This window comes from Dromiciops gliroides, chromosome 1 (assembly GCF_019393635.1).
Source record: "Dromiciops gliroides isolate mDroGli1 chromosome 1, mDroGli1.pri, whole genome shotgun sequence".
Lineage (NCBI taxonomy): Eukaryota > Metazoa > Chordata > Mammalia > Microbiotheria > Microbiotheriidae > Dromiciops > Dromiciops gliroides.
The window spans coordinates 560,785,249-560,806,153 of NC_057861.1; positions in this window are offsets into that span (position 1 = coordinate 560,785,249).

Below are 20,905 nucleotides of genomic sequence, written 5' to 3' on the forward strand. Positions count from 1 at the left end.
ACTTGATCTTTCTAAATCTCAGTTTTCCCTTCTCTACAATGGGAGTAATACTTGCCTCATGAGTTTGCTGCAGGAAAAATGACTTCTAAAACTTAAAGCATTTTATTAATGTGTTTCTATTGACCTTTGAATGAGCCCTGTTTTTTCATGCCTTAGTATCTGTGCTCACACTGTGGATCCCTTGTAACCCCCCACCCCCACTTCCTCTGTTTTACTGTTCCAATTCCAACCTATTCCTTAAGATCCTTCTCAAGTATAAGATCCCCTTGGAGGTCTCCTCTGATCTCCCTTGTCAGTATCCTCTCCCCTCAAGCCTCATGTACTGCTTTGTTTAACAATACTGTACTGTGCTTATATGATAGATACCGTGTACTGTGGCTCTCTGAATTTTTGTCAGGGATCTGTGTTTCATCCAGACTTTATAACTCCCTAGGTGTCTAATAGTACATGATAAGTGTTTGACCAAAGTCTATTGAATTCAGTTGGTCAGATAACACAGTTAGCAACGTTCAAGTCCAAACTTTGGTCTCTCTCAAGGTCATTGACCCTGACAACATGAGATGTCTGTGTAGCATTCCTGAATGATTTTGTAACTATTTTATATTGTAACTGTTGGTCAAATATTTTTACACCCAATTCTAAGTGACAGTCTTCACTTTTAATTTACCAGAAGGCTGATGCTTTAGGATATAACTCAAAATATATGGCTCATCAAGTGAACCTTGGTAGTCCATTTGTGAACTCAAGTGCCATTGAGTTAGAGCCAAAAAGAACCTTAGAAGGCCACCAAGTCAAACCACCTCATAGTACAGTGGAGGAAACTGAGGCCCAGAGAGATTAAGCGGTTTACCCTGGCTCACACAGCTAGTAAGAATCAAAGGTGGAATTTAACAAAGTATTTCCTTTTTTGATCCCTCAATCAGAAATGACATTCTCTCCTGTGATTCCCCTATAGCCCCATGTAAAGCTTGCCTGACAGTCTACCTTTTTATTATATCTTATTTTCTTTATTTGATTGTAAACTCCTAGAAAGCTGGGGCTGTCTTATTCATCATTTTTAACTTCCTCTTAAAGAATGCACAGAGAATTATCCTTTTCAGCAATAATATAGATAGCTAGATCAGACTGGAAGAAGGCTCCTGAGGCCTCCTGTGGTTAGGAGGGAAAGAAAATTGATGAATCAGTAGGGTTTTAGTTTCTAATGCCCTACAGGGGAGAAAAATGTTTTTGGTTAGTGAAGGATGAGCAAAGAACAAGTATTAGCCAAGAATATCTGCTCTTATTTCAGAGTACAGGTAATGTGAATAATTATGCTAGCAAAAATTGCCTTACCTCCTGGAAAGTTACCTATCAGAAGGTTGTTGTGTTGTGGACATGATACGCCTGATTACTTGAATATCATTTTCTGTTTTCTTCTGTGTGGCTTAGGGGATAAGGTGCTGGACTTGGAGTTAGGGAGACCTGGATTCAAATCCTACCTCAGATACTTACTAGCTACGTGACCCTAGACAAATCATTCAACCTCTCTGTACCTCCATTTCTTCATATACAAATTAAGGGAGGTGGACTTGATGACTTTTCAATTGGGCCTTCCAGCTCTAAATTTCTGGTCTTTTGAAATCTCTACTGATTTGATGTTGTAGAAAGGACAACAGACTCAAGAGACAGAGTCATGTAATGAATAGAGCAGTGGATTTGCAATCAGAAGATTCCAGTTCATAGCCTGCCTCTGTCATTAACTACATAGCCCTGGACAAATCCTCATTTGTAAAATGAAGCAGTTGTATTAGATGATCTCTAAGGTCCATTTCAGCTCTAAATCCTTAGTCCTATAGTATTTTCATTGGAATTGCATTAAATTGATATAAAATTTTGATTTGTATTCCAGCAAATAAATTTGGGAAGGATAGTTCATTTTACTTTTTTTAAAAAGCCTTTACATTGAAATTATATTCTAATATAGATATTACATAACATTTTGATAGTCTACTATATTTATTTATTTATTTATTTATTTTTAATTGAGGCAATTGGGGTTAAGTGACTTGCCCAGGGTCACGCAGCTAGTAAGTGTTAAGTGTCTGAGGCCGGATTTGAACTCAGGTACTCCTGACTCCAGGGCTGGTACTCTATCCACTGCTCCACCTAGCCGCCCCGATAGTCTACTATAGAAAAGAATAGTTGAATAACACATAGAAATTATATGCTAATAGTCCTAAGCCTCTCCCTAAACAAATACCAATATCCTTCTGGTGATGTTGTATAGCTATGGGTCATGGAACTCTTCTATCCAAAGAATTAAAATTGAGTAACACACAAAGAATAATAGGGAAAACCATGATGAGTATGAGCAGGCTGTGGGTTAGAAACATTAGAAACAGGAATTTTGAAGGATAAATGATGACATCAAAGAAATATATGAATAAAAGAGAAAGAAAAGGAAGGTTAATCCCTTGACAGATGATGACTAATGGGCAGCCTGCATACTCCATGAGAACCCTTGCAATGTTAAGAGAAGACATTGAGAAAAAGACCCATAACATGTTAGGTTAGCCCCCTAAATTACACTTATGAGAAAACATGGATAAGAATTACACATAATATACAGGCATGGATTGATTTATCCCTGTATTGCCAAGATCACAGATCCATTTGAGTATTCATTTATTCTTTTTTTATTTTTTGCAGGACAGTGAGGGTTAAGTGACTTGACCAGGGTTACACAGCTAGTAAGTGTCAAGTTGTCTGAGGGCGAATTTGAACTCAGGTCCTCCTGAGTCCAGGGCCAGTGCTTTATCCACTGTGCCATCTAGCTGCTCCCCATTTATTCTTACTATATTTATCTGATACACCCAAGAGCAGTGAGTGTCTTTCTAATTATCTAGATCTTCCTTTATTTCTCTAATTCAGTTATCCATATAAAAATCATTTGTGCATGATCCTGAGGACCTAGAAAAAAACAGTGATTACTGTCATAAAGCACCCCTATGATATTAAATAACTTTGTGAACTTTGGTTTTATCTTTAGGAATGCACAGCCTCCTTATTTTATAATCAGGGAAAACAGGAGTGCCAATAGATGAAAGAGTATATGAAAGAACACAGAAAAGTTCATTACACACCAATAAGAGGGAAGCAAAAGGCACAAAGACCATATCAATATAGCCAGAAGAGTCACCAAAGTGCAAGAACTTTAGAGTCCATATCCTGGCGGAAACTTTAACTCTGGATCACCTGTCTTGGAGTATGGCTATCCTGATTCTTTGTCACATAGCACACTATATTGATTGCACCCAGACAACCTTTAAAAATTTCCCTGGCCATCTTCTTGCCATTCTCCCTTGCCTGCCACCATGCCTTCTGGACTAATAGAGCTCCAAAGTCCATGAATTAGGGGACTTAACCCTCTAAGTGTTAAAAAGCCCTAACCTGTGGTCCAGATGTCCTGATAGTAGTATTTTATATGGTCCACTGTGGGTAATGGAGGGCAATCATATTTCACATTCTAGTCTATTCATCCTGTCATCTACCTTGCTACTATACATTTACTCTTCCCCTTTTTCCTGCTTTCCAGTTCTAGAATTATAATCATTACATTATAATGCCATTACTACTAGAAGGAACATGTTAAGTGATTCACCTATGTCTCTACTCATCCCTCTGTTCCCAAAACAAAACGCCCCTCCCAGGCCACCACTCCTCTATGTGATTTATTTTCTCTTATCAGAATGTACGTAGGAACTTTCTCATTTTCCTTAATTATTCAATCAATAATCATTTTATAGCATATTTTATGTGTCAGTACTGTACTAAATGCTGAGAATACAAAAAGAGGGAAAAGACAGCAACTACCCTCAAGGAGCTCACAGTCTAATGGCAGAGAGAAGAAGCAAACAAATACCTATGAATTATATGCAGAATGGATAAAAATAGAAAATAATAGGAAGACACTAGAATTAAGAGGGAATTAATTGGGAAAGGGCTCCTGTAGAAGATGGCATTTTAGTTGGAGCTTGAAGGAACTCAAGGAAGTCTTTCCTCCAGGGAAGAAAATGGGGATGAGGAGGGAGAGCATTCCAGGCATGGTGGACAGATGATAATTAAATTCACAGGAGCTAATGAGATCACCAAGTGAAGTAATATAGAAGGATATGGTTCAGTCAAATAGGTAGAAGGAGAAGTGGGAAAGATGATGTACTAGAAATCTAGAAAGAAGAAAATATTTAGTACAAAAGGTTGATTGATGACATCAATGACTGCAGAGAGGTCAAGAAGAATGATGATTGAGAATCAGCCATTGGATTCAACACCTAGAAGGTCACCAGTAACTTTAGAGAAAGTACTTTTGGTAGAATAATGAGACCAGATGCAAGATAGTTAAGAAAAGTGGGAAGAGAGGAAGGCACCCATTGTATACAACCTTCTTAAGAAGGTTTGCCACAAAGGGCAAAAGAAATATAGGATCATAGTTAACTGGAATGGCAGAATCTAGGGAGTATTTTTTAAGTTTGAGGGTTTCATGAGCATGTCTGTAGGCAGCAAGGAAGGAGACCAGATAAGAGGGGAGGCTGAAGATAAGTGAGAGAGAGTAGGGATGACAAGGAAATCTGTTAGAGTCAAGATGGAATGAGATCACTTGTGTAGGTGGAGGGGTTTGCCTTGGCAAGAAGTAGGGGCACCTCTTCATGTAAAGTGGGTGAAGGAAGAAATAGAGGTAGAAGGCATCTGAGTGATATGAGATGAGAAAGAGGGAAAGAATGAACTCTCATCATGACATGGGTTCAATTAAAAAAAAAATGAGATGGTTCTCCACTGAGAGGGAATGGGGAAGAGGGGAACAAGAGATTTGAGGATGAATAAAAAAAGTTTGGAAGAGCATCTGTGGAAAGTAAGATAGTAGATTAATAAGGGAAGTATACAAAGATTATCTAGGAGCAGTTAGTATTTATATCCTCAATGCTTAACACATAGTAAGCAATTATGAAATATTTCATTATGGATAAAGGAACTAGCTCTGAGAGCTGTCCATGATCACAGTTAGCAAGCTTCAAACACAGGATTCAAACCCTAGTCACCCTTTTGTCCAAGTCCAGTGCTCAATCTTCTATTTCATACTAATTTATTTAAAAACTTCTAAAATTTTCTAATTTCTGCCACTTATATGATGCCCTTAGTAGGAAAACAAGATAAGCTACATGCATATGGGAAAGATCTGATTTTCCTCAGTCTGAGAAATTCCAGTGTAGCAAGTTTAACCATCTATGGCTAAGTAAATAAATACCCAAACAGGTAACTGAGGCACACAGAAGTTAAGTAACTTGTCTGGAGTCACATAGTTAATAAATATCAAAGGCAGGATTTGAACATCCATCTTCATGGCTCCAAAGATAACTTTTTATCCATTACCCCATGCTACATCTACTGATAAGCTCCACATATTTGCATAGATATACATAGAACTTAAGAAAGGAACATTTGTTTTTTGCCCTGCTTCTTACCCAAGTTTCACTGCCTGATTGTCTTATATCTTATCTCAGTTTCAGTAAGTCTACTTGCCTTTAAAGGAAATCCATTTTGCCTAGCAAATCTCCTCCCCGATTTATTACTACTTGCTTGAAGAAGATTGAGCCATTCACCTCCAAGGATGTGATAATCCCAAAGGTTACATTTGAAATGTAGTTTTCTATTCCCAAGTAATGCATTAAGCAAATCATTTCAGCCTGTGAGTTATCCTAATTAGGGATAGATAACAAGCAATTTACTCAGGCAAAATGGTAAGTATATTATTACCTTACAGAAGGGCCAAAAAGGTTTAGTAAAGGGGCAGAAAAAGTCCTTCAATATAAACATTTGGGACTTGGTGACTAATCATCCAGTTACTTGCTGAATACTTTTTCTCATGTAAATTCATTCTATGTGACTGCCTCCTCTTCCTCCTGGGAAGTAGCATAGGCCTCTGAGGCATTTGGTATTCGTTTCAATTAGCTAATAATCCAATTTGGGCATAATCAAAGTATAATAGGCAAATTTAAGAAGCATGAAGATTTACCTGTAGTGTAATAGCTGGTTATCAAAGATATTATTATTTTTGTCCTTTTCAAAATGAAATTACAAGATTTGCCCTGAGGAGCCCAGAAAATAGTGCCAATATGCTGCATCTATACCTTATTTTTTCTTTAGGATACATGGTAATATATAGGCCTGAATGAATCCTCTTAGCAAACCAAGGAGCTGAGACTATTGCTGCTTTCTCCACTAGCCTTTTTAGGGGCTTTCACACATAACATTCAATAACCTGCAACATATCAAAGATGTGTCACCTCTGCACAGCCTGGGCCCTCATAACTACAATGCACTCCCTCCCTACCTGTGCAACTCAAATACCACTCACTACACAAAGCCTTTCCTAATGCCCTCACCTATTTGTTTCTGTCCATCTTGAAATTATCCCCCTTGTCATCATTATACTGGATCTCCCTATCTTTTTTGTGATATATAATTAAATTGTATACATATATCAAACATAGATGTAATATATATATACACATATATGACATATAATAGATATTTTCTGTGTTTCTATACATTTAGATATATTCTAGTACATATAACTTAGTATTTTGAATCCTTCCTCTTCCCTTTTTTTTTTAAAAATAAATAAGGCAGGGCTATTTTGGCTTTTTATACAGGTAAATAACTCTTTTATAAATAACATATAGATATAGGGGGCGGCTAGGTGGCGCAGTGGATAAAGCACCAGCCCTGGATTCAGGAGTACCCGAGTTCAAATCCGGCCTCAGACACTTGACACTTACTAGCTGTGTGACCCTGGGCAAGTCACTTAACCCCCACTGCCCCGCAAAAAAAAAAACCCAAAAAACACAACAAAAATAAATAAATAACATATATATATATATAAATTTATATAAATACTATGTATGACAAATTTGCTTAAGTATAATTGCTATATAAATAAGACCTAAATAACTCATATATGCACAACATATATATTTATGTGTATGTATATAGATACATATATACATCCTGTACCCTTCCTAGCACATCCTCCCCTGCTTTCTTTTTTTTTTCCCGGTTAAACATTTTTATCTATATTTTTCTGTTCCAATCTCTCTCCCTCCTTCCTTCCCTCCCTTCCCGCTTCCCAAGGCAGCAAATAATCTGATATGGGTTATAAATATATGATCATACAAAACATCACCATATTTGTCACTTAATGAAAGAATGTGAAAAATAGCATGAAAAAATAGTCTGTTCCATCAATATCAGTTCTTTCTTTGGAAAAGGATAATATGTTTCATCAATATTCTTTTGGGATTGTCTTGGATTATTGTATTGTTGAGAATAGTCAAGTCATTCACAGTTCTTCATCAAACAATATTGTCTCTATCTTGCCAAGATTAGAAGTACAATGGTTACTCACAGACTGATCTCTGTTTCACTTTGATCAACATAGGAACTTTGATTCTCTTTTCCAACCTGGACCAGTTTGCCCTTCTTTAGATAATCTGTTGCCCTCCCTCTCCCAGCCCCCCGGGGGGAGGGGGGTTCATCATATTGATTCTAAACTTAGTGTACATACCATATTGACTTTGCCCATTATAGCTTATAACTCCAAAGCTCAAAGAGGCCTGCCAGTCTCCACCTCTCAGATAGTAGGGATTATAGGCGTGTACTACCATGCCTATGCTTGCAATTATTTTGCACATAGTTTGTATGTATTCATATGTGTGTGTGTGTTGTCTGCTGTGATAGAATGGAATCTTAAAGGCAAGGGCTCTTTAAATTTTTGTATTTGTATCCCTGGAACCAAGCACAGGGCCTAGAACATGTTAGACACTAAATAAATACTTGTTCATTGATTGATCAATTGATTCATTTACCAGATAGGGTAACAGAAACATAACTATTACATTGAGGTGACTATATTGTAGGCTGAAAATTCTAATTTTCGAACAATGTATATAGCATGGAATGTTACATACAATTTGGCTAGAACTAGAAATGTCTAGTTCTTTGGTAATGGTATTGAAATTTTAACAAGAAAACCTACCAAAATATGGAAGTCATAAACTTCTGAATGGAAACAGGTACTAGATGCATAATCAACAACATGGAATTGAAGAAGGTAAAAATGTTTTTGCCCAAGAGTAATGACATTACCTGGGTGAGATAGGGAGAACCACCTGTTAAATAAATTAGTTAACAGAGAAATAAATAAATAGTCAATAAAAATTCAATATCATTCAAAACCTTTTCTTTTTTTTTCAATCCTCTAGTACTCAGAGGTAAATGAGAACTACCATATGAGGAAGATATAGCAAATTTCCAGTGGTCCCCATGGTCTTAAGTAATCCAAGATGGATTAAATGAGAAATAGAATTCACATGCAGTATTAATATAATTGTCAAAGAAAAATATTAATACTATTCTCTGCATTCTGGAGACAAGCCTGCCAAAAACAACTTAATTTATAAACATTTTAGTACTATTCTATTCTACTCTCCAAACATTTCTAGCTTAGAGAGAGAAATGTCCAAATTGGCATAGTTTCCCATACACACACACATATATGTGTGTGTGTATATATATATATATATACACACACACATATATACATATATATCCTGCAAGATGATAAGAACTAACATTTTTAGTAATCTTGAAGAAGAAAAATCCCAATACGTTAAAATACAGTTTTGGTTAATATTTCAGAATAAATCACTTAATCTTCAACTAGAATTATTTCATTCCTTCCAAGTCCTCTCAATGATTCACAAAGTTCTCTCTGAGATCAGCATAAAGCTATCCTTCCTAGAAGATGGTACTTCCCTCTGATATAAAAGGGAACACTTTCCTTGAAAGATTCATAGGCCATTCAATTTGGGGTATGGGAAGGCAAGGATTTTAATAAGATTAAGTGGTATTCATTGTTCAAAGTTTGATTTTTATCCTTAATCTGTGTCCTTAAGAAAGGCCTTTTGTTCTCAACCTATTACCTACCTCTCTAAGGGAGGCAAGTCTGTAAATATCTGGGTTTTGTTTGTTTGTTTAGACCAGAGAAATGTTTATTTCTTAATGTATCTGGAGAAAGATAGGAGTGTTTTAAAAAACTTCAACAACTCCTTCTGATAGCTTCATATCAAATTATTGTGCACAGTGCAACTGGATGGTTGTAAAAGTCAGAAAATCCATTAATTCCTTATTCCATACCTAAAATGAGGCATTATTCCAGGAGCAATTACTAGGGATTGTCTAGGCTTTCCTGGGGAGATTGAGCTCCCACATATCAGATATCCTTCTCAGTCTCACATGTATTCTTTTCAGTATTGCCGAATTGGGGGCCAGACTCACTTCACAGAGCCATCAGTTTAGAAGTCACCTCCCAAGTGGCTTTACTTCTAACCTGAGACAAAAGGGCGTGCTGGAGCTAGTTCATACTGGCTCACAATAGCCAATTGTTAAATTGTTTTTAGTATGAGCATTTATACCTCAATATTAGCAAATGCCACAAATCAGGGCTTGATCTATTGTTTTGTTGATTGTCTGGATTTAATAAAGTGATGAAGATGTTAATAATACAGATTACACTTAAAAGAGTGTTGTGCATGCATTTCCCCACCCCTAACCCCCATCAGTTGTTAAACACTGAGCAGCAAGCTCAGAACATCCTGAGAACATCCAGGAATAACTCCACATCCATAAGTCTGAAAGGAATTCTCAATTCCTTGAAGTATTTGGAAAGTTTTGATAAATGCAGTCACTAGTTATGTCCCACCTCTGGTCATTCATAAAGTTCTGTACCTCAGAACCTGCTCATTAGAGTATTTTAGCCTCCTATTTTAGATTTCAATCATTAACAAGGGGAGATCTCCTTTCACTGTCTAATGCAGATATGGTCTAGTGTTCCCCCAATGCCATCTGGGATTGACTCAATAGACTCCTTTCATAAGGAGAGTAGCTTTCCTAATTATACCAGCTAGAGCTCACCAGCTAGTGGGCTCTTTGTAGGCCTTCATATACAATCCAGAGTAAAACTGCCATTTGGGATTTAGCATGAAAGTGATATCTCTCCTAGGCAAGAAGACATGAGAGTGCTTGTCAGGTCTCTAAATTATGTCAGACAGATGTGGTTCTAGATTATTGGTGGTAGTGGTGGTGGTGTGGAACAAGGAGTTGTCAAAGAAAGGGTCATTTTTTAAATCCTCAGTATAGTGTTTCCAAACATCTACCTTGTTTCCCAGTTTTAGGTTTTGTGAAGAAATAGTAATTTGGTCACATTTTTAGATCAACAATGCCAGAAATTATGGCTATAACAAAATGCAGTGAGTGATATAACTTTAAAGAAGAGTATAGTCAGTAACTGTCTGGTAGTAATAGTAACAGCCTGTACCTCAATCATTACTGATAGGTTGCGTACCAATATTAAGTCTCTTCTTAAAAAAGGAGGGGCTACACTGTCCACTGAAATAGGAAGCAACAAGTACAGAATATTAAATGCCGCTTGCTTTTCTACATAGAATGTCTCAGGTTCCCAGATAAAACTTTCACAGATCCTTTCAGAAAGGCATCATCAGGAATTAATGTATGGTCTTTTATGCTAAAGCTGGTAGACACAGGACCACAAGACAGTTTCTTTGTTCTGGGGTGCCACACTCTTCACCATTTCCTTTTGCCTCAAACTTCATAGAAGCAAAAATTCAGCAGCCATTTGGTGGTTAAGAGGCAATCTGGTTATAAAAATCTCTCAGCAGTTTCCCTTGTGTCTGCTTTGGAGTTTACTTTAGCGGTAGGAAGCTTTCCCCAACCTTTCTTAATTCCAGTGCTGTGAACTACTTCGTATTTATCCTGTATATAGCCTACTTTGTATCTATTTGTTTACATGTTGTCTCCTCCATTATCTTACAAACTCCTTGAGGGCAGGGACTGTATTTTGCCACCCTTTGTATCCCCAGCACTTAGCACAGTGCCTGGTACATAGTAGGTGCTTAATAAATGTTTATTGATTGATTGGATATACTTCAATTTATCCTAAAAATCTATATACCATAACAAGAACATATTCTATCATTTAGTCATTTGAATATGATAAAAGAAAAACGTCATATCTGCTATTCTTTGTACCTTAAAGGTTAGCATTTGCATAGCTATTAAGGTTTGCATATATTCACATGTATATGCATTATCTGTGGCCTGATTTAAACTCGGTCTTCCTGACCCTAAGGCCGGCACTATCCACCATGCCACCTAGCTGGCTTCTTAGTCCATTTTCCCAAAATATTGTTGGGCTTTTAGAGAAAAACTTTTAGCCAAAATTTTGTACCTCAGCAACACCAACAGTAAATCTTTCAACAGATAATTATTAGCTGTATGATCCTAGTCAGGTAAATAATTTTAACTTCTCAGCCTTAGTTTCCTTAGCTTTGAAATGTGGGTAATAATAATAATATTCTTTGGGTTATTGCAAGGATCTTGTTGTTCATTCTTTGTTTTTGAAGATCAATGACATCATGGGGTGATGTCTTGACTTTAGCATGAATTGGATTTAAATGAGGCAGTTATACAAAGTTGTCAGCCTCACTCTGTCTTCCAGAGTTATCAAAGTTCAATGGCAAGACAAAATTCAGGACAACTGTCGATGTGCAATAACCTTGGTGTCTTCAGTGTCTGACCCTAAGCTCTCCATGGCACCAGTTCCAGTCATCTTCATAGCTGCTGGAATAAATTGTTTTCAAAAACCCATTCCTTTGGGGGAATTCTTCACATGCTTGAGGTCAACCCCCTACCTTAACGATGGATTTGAGGCTTGCGGCCCGTTACCCTCAACCTGGTTTAGCTTGTCTGTCAACATGGCTTTACTGGAGTGCACATGCTACAGATTCTTGTAGCCACAGGTGAGAGTTGGGTGACAAGTGGGGCTGCTCATACAAACTTTAATAGTTACACAAATGCTAGCCACAAATGTATTATGCCAAGCCCTGGAGCAAGGTAAGAATCACTTCTAGGATTTCTAATAAAAGCTGAAAAGGAGTTAAGATGAAGTCACAATTGTTCTGCCTGAGGGGTAAAAAGGACATCAGATATTAACTATGGAGTGATCCTCAGCCTAGACCTTATTCTAAATTGTCTAGTCATTCCCAGGATGCCCTCTGCATAGACTTTGCAAAATCTACAAAAATAAGGATGCCAAAGTTTGTTTATAGCCTGAATATTCCATTTAACTTTTTACTTTCCTGAACCAGTCACCTGCTGTAAACATGTTTTACACTCACTCTCAGAGGGACCTTCATAATACTTCACATGTTGCAATGTCTTATTTCCCAGAGAAGAGGCCTGCAGGCAGTTGCCTGGGGTTCTAAATTACCAGACTTGTATCAACATCTCTTGATACAAGTACAATGTCAAAAATAAGATACAGGTCAACTGAATAGGCTACATTGGTATGGTTTGGATTCTTAAGGAAAAATAACAAAATTTCTCATTTAAATACATTATAGATAGCCTATTTGACATTTTGATTACATTCCAAATATTCCTAGTTGTTAAGAACTTTACTGTTTCCATGATGTGCTCTCAAACAGGATTTCTACCTTTGCTGTACTATTTACCAATCCCAGATTAACTCCTGGACAACCTCTGAAGGCTTGAGACTATCATTAATCATAGGAAGAGCACTGTCTTCCAGATAAAAATCTGTGCTAGATAGCCCTCATCCACGTCAGTCAGATTAAAGAGGACCTAACCTCCTAATGTAACATATGCATTAAATTAGATACCATTGAAAAAAAAATAACAGCATTTGTACATTTCCAAATTTACAATGTGAGAAACTTATATTGCTTTGTGTTTTGTATTTTGGGCAGGGTAGTAAGGGTTAAAGTGACTTGCCCAGGGTCACACAGCTCGGAAATGTCAAGTGTCTGATGCCAGATTTGAACTCAGGTCCTTCTGAATCCAGGGCCAGTGCTTTATCCACTGCACCACCTAGCTGCCCCAATGTGAGAAAGTTATAAACATATCACTAATATAAAAGAATCTCATGAACCTAAAACATAAAACAAAATTTATTACCAGTCTTCACTCAGTCAGCTAGCACTTATTAAGCACCTACTATGGTCTTTGTCCTAAGTGCTAGGGATACAATGAAAGATTTTTTAAAAAGTCTCTGTTCACAAGGAGCAATTGGATGTATCTCTAGATCATCTATACAGAAAACCCGGTTCCATTTATCTAGATTGTGTTATTCTTTACCAGTAGCAGTCGGAAACTAGTATAGAATAATTATCACTTTTTTTTCTCAGAGTATAAAGATATGGTGCCAACAATTACTATCCAGAGGACAGATTACTATATTATGAATAATTGTCTCCAATTAATTTATCTGACCTGATATAAATCTAAATTTTAAATTGATTAATTATTTAAGGTTGCTCCATGGTTTCAGAATAGTTATATTTGTGAAATTATGTCAAAAATCATTACAAATCTGAAAACTCCTACTCCCTAGGGAGGAAATTATCATTACTACAAGTGTAGTTCACAGTTCTATAGACAATCTCCTCTGATCTCAATGAAAGTTCCTTAAAGTTGCATAACTACTTTCTGCAATCCTGGGCTTTTTCCCCCTCTACTGTTAGGGAATCCAAATTTTAAGTTGCTTTTGGACTTCAAATATGATCCTCTGTATAAAAGAGTTGCATTTTAATTTTTTTCTGGGAAATAATGTAGTTATTAAAGTTAGTTTGGGGCAATGTTATGGAAAGCCTTAGATCTCAAAAAGAGATGTAATATCTGGTCCTGGAGGCAAAAGGGAGTCACTGGAGTTTTCTGAGTAGTTGAATGACTTGCACTTTAGGAAAATCATTTTGACAGCTATGAGGAAACTGTACTGATTTAAGAGACTTGAGGAAGGAAAACCAATTAGGATGCTGTAGCAATACTTCAGGTGAGAGGTAGAAATGATCTAAACTAGGATGATGGTTGTCGGAAAAGAAAAACAAAGATAAAATGAATAAATGAAGCATTTACTAAGTGTCAAATACTATAATAAGTGCTAAAACATACAAATACATAAAGCTAAGACAGTGCCTACCCTCAAGGAGCTTGTATTCTAATAAGAAAGATGATACACAAAGAGTAATGATGGCCTGGGAGATACACTGTGGTATAGAAAATTAAAGGAATGCTTAAGTGGGGCCTTTGGGGAATAGACTGACACAGGATTTTGAGGAATAATGGCAGAGTTGATTTGATCATTGTATGGTTCCAGGAAAGGAGGGAGTGGAGGAAATGGTGCCCTTTTAAGGGCAAAATGACTGAGTGGCAAGGCTATGGAAGAAATTACTAGAGACTAGAGGGAAATGAAACATGGGTGGGGCTTTTCCTGAAATAGTGGTAGAAGAAAGGCCTCCACCAATCATCAGAGACAACCCCAGGACAGAAGTTTCTCATGGGTTGGAAAGTGACTGGATTTAAGAGATATTGTCAAGGTAGAAGCTACAAAATTTGGCAACTGATTGGAGATATAGGTATGGGCGTGGGTGTGGGCATGGGCGAGGGCATATGTATGAATGTGTGTGTGTGTATGCACATATGTATGTACATGTGTGTATTATAATGAGGGAAAGTGAAAATCAAAGATGAAGCCAAGGTTGTAACTCTAGGTGACTGGAAAAATGGAAGTGTCTTCATAGTGTTCGCTATATGCCAGGCCCTGTGTAAAGTGCTAAGAATATAAGAGAGAGTGACTGTCCTTAAGGAGCTTACATTATAATGGGAAAAGCAATAAATAAAAAGGACCAAGAAAGGTGAGACAGTATAAGATGTGGAAATATCCAGAAAGTGATGTGGTGACCTGGATCTGGGCAAAATAAGTGAAAACTGACCTATTAGAACTGGGGAACCTAGAGACATAATCCAAGGTTGAAGTGGGGGAGAAGATAATTCCCAGAGTGGTGACATCATGGAGCAAAAATAGTTGAAAAGTACCCAAATGTCCTTTCTCCTCCTGATTTGCTTTTGCTGATCCCTGCTCAATGAAGTGTCTCCACTGGATGGAACACTCATCTGGGTTCCCTGGGTGTGCACATTTTTATGTTTCAACTCTTGATTTCCAGGAGCCAGTTCTCTCTTGATTCTATAGTCAGCTCTTTTCTCTGCTGCCAGAGGTCACTCTCCTTAAATCTGTTTCCTGTTGACAACTCCATTTCTGCCTCTCTCTGCTCCTCAACATATGCAATATCTCCTACTGGGCAATTAGTTCTCTTAAGTAAGGCCTTGCCCCTATCCTGATCTCTACCTCACTTCTGGACTATCTTCAATCCATGCCACCTCCACCCTGGTCTTCATCCCTATATCCTCCCCACTGGAAACCTAAAATCCAAACTGGAACCACCAAGGTATGAAAGATTTTCTCCCTATTAAATTAGAAGACCCTGAAAGATACCATAGCCGATATGGATGGAGAGAAGAAGAAAAATTCTCCTTTCCTTCTTCTCTCCTCCCAAATCCCTGACATCTGGTGAAAGGATAGGGATCCTGCTCCACAAAGCTGTTCCTTGACTTTAATGTTTCTAGGACTGTCATTTCTAGCTTTTTAAAGGCCACCAGGAGTATTGTTGATTTTTTATTTTTATTTTTTTTTTGCGGGGCAATGAGGGTTAAGTGACTTGCCCAGGGTCACACAGCTAGTAAGTAAGTGTCAAGTGTCTGAGGCCGGATTTGAGCTCAGGTCCTCCTGAATCCAGGGCTGGTGCTTTATCCACTGTGCCACCTAGCTGCCCCTAAGTATTGTTGATTTTTAACCTACCAACTTCCTATTCCAACTCAGTCAGAGAAATGTTTTCATACCAGGGGGGTCTCAGGTATGGAATCCAAATTTCCAGTGGGGAGAAAGTGGTTATAAAGGACAAAGTGGAGGCAACATCACTTGGAAATGACCTGGAAGTGAAGTCGAGATCACCTATCAGAGTCCAGGGTGATTGCTGGGGCAGAATCTAAGTTTCTGGGGGGAAGAGGTAGAAATGATGGCCAATGTGGAGGCAGTATACTTTGGAGATGTCTGAGAAAAATAGGGAAATTCAAAAAGGGAGTGGATTTGTTAGGAAAAAATGTTTTGGTAGGGTTTTGTGTTTTGTTTTGTTTTTTGATGTGTTGAGTTTAAGATGTCCACAAGACATCCAGTTTGGCATGTCCAATAGTTATTTGGTAATGGGAGTCATCTGCATAGAGACATTTTAAACTGATAACATCACCAAGAGAATGCAAAGAGAGAAGAGATTTCAGATACTTCAGGTAAAAACCCATAGTTAGGGTATAGGCTATGGATGATAATCCAGCAAAGGAGACAAAGCAGAAGCAACCAGAAAGATAAAACAAACAGAATAGAATCAAGTCATTTAATTTCAGAGAAGAGAATCCATCCAGATGGAGAGGGTGGTCAGTAGTATCACATATAGCAAACATCAGAAAGGATGAGGACTAAGGAAAGATTATAAGATTTGGCTATTAAGAGATCACTTATAACTTTAGAGAAAGCATTTCAGTTGAGTCAGGCAACTTTACAACACTATAAGTTGCAGAGAAATTGCTATTAGGAACTGGTACAGTGACTTAATAGGAGGGACTTTACATCACTGAAAACACAGGTCCAGTCAAAACAAAAACCTAAGACCTAATCTAATACCTGATTCTTAAATATATTAGAACATATGAACATAAGGAAAAATATGGCCTGTCCAAAAAGTCTTAGTGCAGTTTAAAGTTACTGAAGCTTCTAAACTGGTAAGGGAATGAGCTAAATGGTTTCAAGCTTCACCCTAGAAACCCACCTTCATAATTAACCCATAAACTGGATGTGAAGGAGGATGGTAGAGTTTACATTGTTGCAGTTGATGATAGAGATGATCCTAATCTGTTTATGCGGCCCTCCTGAATTTTGGTCTCACCATAAATCCTACTAATGCTCCACAGTTCACTTGTATGTGAAGCCCAAGCAAAGAGTTGTTCATTTTTAAGGCAAAGTCATCTTAGTACTAAAGTTTTAGTGCAATTTTAGGCTCATGAAAACAGAACTAAGACTTTTGGGATATCCTGTGTACAAAAGTTAAATAGAATCAAAGAGAACTGCACCATTGTATGCTTTACATTATATCTCCACTTTATGTAAAATACTATATGAATTGTGCTCAATGAGGCAGCTAAGTGGCTCAGTAGATAGAGCACTGGGTCTGAAGTCAGGAAGACCTGAGTTCAAGTCTGGATTCTGACATTTATTAGCTGTGTGACACCGGGCAACTCACTTAACCTCTGTTTGCCTTAATCCACTGGAGAAGGAAATGGCAAATCACTCCATTATCTTTTCCAAGAAAACCCCATGGACAGTATGTATGGTCCACAGGGTCACAAAGAGTTGCGTATGACTAAACAACAAAATTTCACGCATGATTAGTAGTTATTAAAGTTGATTATTCTCTTTCTGATTACTCATTTAAAAGGAATATAGAAAGCCCCATTCTCCTTCCAACTTATGTAATATGTCAAATAGCTTACAACCTCTATTCTTTACCCTGTCTTATTTTACATTATTGGATTTGTGATGAATCAAGAAAGACATAATTTAAAAAAAAATTCAGAACACTCATAAAACACTGCATGTTTATTATACTTTGGGAATCTAAGGGGTTTGGTCAAATTGGAACATTTCTTGTCTCTCCATTTTGAGTTGAAAATGACAAGCACAGTAATTACTAGGAACTGTGAAATTGATCCTTGGAGAAGTGGTATCTTGAGAGACACAAAATGAGAGGGCACAGAGAACATGAAACCTGTGCCTCTGAGTCAATGCATTAGCAAATCTCTGACCAACAAGAGATCATCCTCAGCCAAGTTTGAGAGAGGAAGGGGAGGGAACTGGAGCCCAATTACTAATAAAAGCTTTGTAGTACAGACCAGAAGAATTATTTTAAGGTTCTTTGAGTGGCATCTGATTGTAAATCCACATGAAGTAGCAGTAGGAATGATTCACATTTCCTAGTAACCAAAGAGGTCATAACTTGACCAGTTAGTAACCTGTTATCTAAGAGCCTTTAAAATACCATATTTAAAGTCAACAAAATTTTCTAAGCTTTATAGTTATTCTAATCCAAGGAATAAATCTCTCTAATTAAAGATACATAAAAACTTTGGTGGCCTTTAAAAGACTGTTAAAATCTAATATGTGGGGGAAGCTAGGTGGCACAGTGGATAAAGCATTGGATTCAGGAGGATTTGAGTTCAAATCCGACCTCCGGCGCTTGATGCTTACTAGCTGTGTGACCCTGGGCAAGTCACTTAACCCTCATTGCCCCGCCCTGCCCCCCCCAATCTAATATATAATTTATTTTTTCACATGAGAGGACAATCCTAATAATATGGACAACAAGTTTATGCTACATCACTGTTTTTACCCCTGTTGTGAATATGTCTTTAATTTCCACTTGGTGAAAGCCCAGCAGAGATTTAGAGTCATTTAGCTTTCAGCTGATCAAAATTATTTGAACATCTATAGTAATTCCTTAATAATACCACCCAATTTGTATCAAGAAGGCAACCCTGCCTTAGAATGAACAGTCTCTTAGTTTCATCATAGATGAACTGGCTAGAACAGTAAGGAGATGCCTTAGGAGTGAAGTTAAAATCTTAATAGGCAATGCCGGGTACGCTTCACTACTCTAGTCACCAACACATCATATTAGCAATGGACTCTTCCCTCTTTCAAGAAAAGATGGCAGCCCTATTCCTCTGTGTCAATAATCTAATCTTACTGATGTCACAGGGAAATGCTATTGCACAGGAGGACCACATAAATGGATTAGAGCCATTTCCATCACCAAATGCCATATCAATGCAAACTTTGACTTCTTCCTTTGCATCTAGTTTGTGGACTAATTACAAACATGGGATTCTAGTGTGAAACTTAAACCCATTCAGTTCATTCCCTTGCCTGTTTAAAATGACTCTCGACATTTCTCCTGGTGTTTTGTGCTAGACTTTTGTCTTTAATGAAATAATTTTTACAAGTCAATTCTACTCTTTACTTATATCTGTTTTTCAGGTTACAGTTGAGGCTTTACACAAAACTACTTCAAATGTCCCTACATTTTCTTACCTCTGTGGTATAGTGGAAATATTACTAACCCTAAGTCAGAAGATGTGGTGAAACCTATCTGCAATTTTCCCTTAATCCCTTGCTGCCTTTTGCCCATTACTTCTAGAAATACATTGTATGGCACTAGAAACCTGAGCTGGAAGAAATCAGGGGAAGATATAGTAGTAAGGATAACCTAGGTGCAACTCTTCCCTCCCCTCAATCTCAAATAAACCATTAAAAGACCCTGATATGCAGGAAATGGCAAGAGTAATAGCAACAGATACTGAAAACCGGAAGAACACACTGTAAGGAACTTCTTGCAGAAAATTACATCCAAAAACTAATGACTCACCGTTCTATTTTTTCCCAGCACTCTCACCATTTCTGGCCTTCCTTCTCCTTCCTCCAACTCTACCTCAAACCTTTTACAATTTTAGGCACCCATAGTTTGAAGTCTTTACCTCAGTGTCATCCCATCCCTAGAATGGGTAAAAGTACTCCCCTTGCTTTTGTCCTCCTTCTACCTCCTTCCTCCCACTGTCTGAGTGCTGCTCTGGATTAGCTCCCAAATTCTTAGGGCTATTGTAATTTGGGACACCTAGTTTTGGAAACTGCTTATTTTACAAGGTCCCAGGAAGAGCCCCAATACTATGGTGAATTGAGGCCTGTGAATGTGAAGCCCTGGGAGCAAGAAAATGAAAGAAAAAGGAAAGCACAAATGCACAGTTAATAAAATGTAAGTCATATACATCAGAAAAAATAGGCAGCTGGTAAAAGGAAGAGAAGAAGGGTAAAGAAATGGTCCAAGTGCAAAGCTTTTTCAGGCCATCCCCTCTTAGCAGTATCCTCAGGGATCCTGCTCCAACCCATTCATGACCATCTTTCAGTGGCCATTATAGGATATGAAAAAAGTGATTTCAGAAAATACAGTGTCATATAGAAGAATGGGACAGGCAAAATTGGAGAATAACTGCCATGACAGTAGTTGCTCAGTATCCCTGTAGCAGTGTCTGAACTGACCATCCTCACACTCAGAAGGATATAGACAACCAATCTAAGGGTTTCTGCAAAAATACAAAATATGCAACAAGTACTGTGGGAGGGTAATAGTAGCATTAGATCTTTGGAAGAGAAAAGATTGTTGGTAAGCTCAGAATTCACAAGGATATCATGGAAAATCAGTACAATGATTGATTGAAACAGTGAAAAACCAAATAAGTTAGAGAAATGAGCAAGCATTTAAAGAAAAGATTCATATCAGTAGGCAGGTTCTTCACGCAAAAAAGGCAAAACTCCCAGAAAGAAGAAAAGAAAGTGTATCAGTTGGGTTTTTTTTAATGCACAAAAGAGAATAAAGGAAGTTCAGGGAGAGACATAAATAAACAGGGCAGTTTTGGAATGAACAACTTCATATTCAATTATCTTTTTCTTATCAAGGAAATCTTGTATCTTTTTCCTCTCTCTTCCTGTCTTGATTCTCTTTTTTCAAAAAAACAAATTGAAAGATAGTGAGAATCAATGGGCATCCCTTCAAATTATTATATTTTTTCTCCTTATGCATGATATTACTGGGCAGCTAGGTAGTTCAGTGGATAGAGTACCAGGCCTGGGGTCAGGAAGACACATATTTCCGAGTTCAAATCCAGCCTCAGACACTTAGTTATGTGACTCTGGCCAAGTCACTTAACCCTGTTTGCCTCAGTTCCTCATCTGTAAAATGAACTGGCAGGAAATGGCAAACCACTCCCGTATATTTGC